Below are 1,003 nucleotides of genomic sequence, written 5' to 3'. Positions count from 1 at the left end.
GTCGAGCCTTCCTCGTCTCCTCTTCAATTTCTCCTTCAAATGCCCTTGGCAGACAATGAACCAATAGTAGAACACCAATTAAAATAGTTTATACAGAAGTTCTCCCTCCAAGGACGAATTCTCTGTTTTATCAGTGAACTTGGCAGGGAGAATATAAACTACTACAGGTGGCTGGGGCCAAACACAGACCAAAAAATATCAACATTCCCGCTACAGCACCCATCGTCTCACTGGAGCCACCTGCTACAAAGGGATGAGGGATGCAAATAATCCTAAAGGGAGCATTTGTGCAGTAAGGTCTAATTGTTGGCTTAGCTGATGCCTTGCTTTAATATATAATGGAAAGTCATTTGAACACCTTTAATAAATGTGCATTATACATTAACATGTCTTATTTATATGTACATGTGTACATATAAACGTGTATATATCTTTTACATATGATATATGATTTATATATATCATGTATGATTTATATATTATATATACATATAAATGTACATATATCCTTTATATATTATATATATCTTTCATATATGATTTATATAAATATTAAATTTATTAAAAAAGATTATATATGTGTATATATCATTTTTATAAATTTCACAATGCCAAAGAATTTTAATATATTATTTTGCTGCATATCAGCAATCTTATATGCAAATATTAGTATTAAGTCCATATATGTAGGTCTATATGTTTACCTGTTAAGCTTACTAGACTTTGCATATGATACCTATTTCTGCTGTGGGCATGGATTCCAATGTCTCTTTCTAAACTACACTTAAAAATGAAGGTCTTCCTTGCCATAATTAGCAACTGGTTGTACTTTAGATACTCCATCAGTGGCAAGTTCATCAGTACTTAACGGTGTGACACTGACAACACCGCTATTGCATGACAGCTGTAAGTCATCCAGAGGAATGGAAAAATTTGCATTACAACTTGGTGATAGAAAAGGGATGAGAACAGAGAGGGGCTACTGTTTCAGGGACACGTGACA

The sequence above is a fragment of the Neopelma chrysocephalum genome, unplaced genomic scaffold (genome assembly GCF_003984885.1).
Source record: "Neopelma chrysocephalum unplaced genomic scaffold, ASM398488v2 Primary Assembly neopelma1_26, whole genome shotgun sequence".
Taxonomy (NCBI): domain Eukaryota; kingdom Metazoa; phylum Chordata; class Aves; order Passeriformes; family Pipridae; genus Neopelma; species Neopelma chrysocephalum.
Note: the sequence above shows the minus strand (reverse complement) of the source record.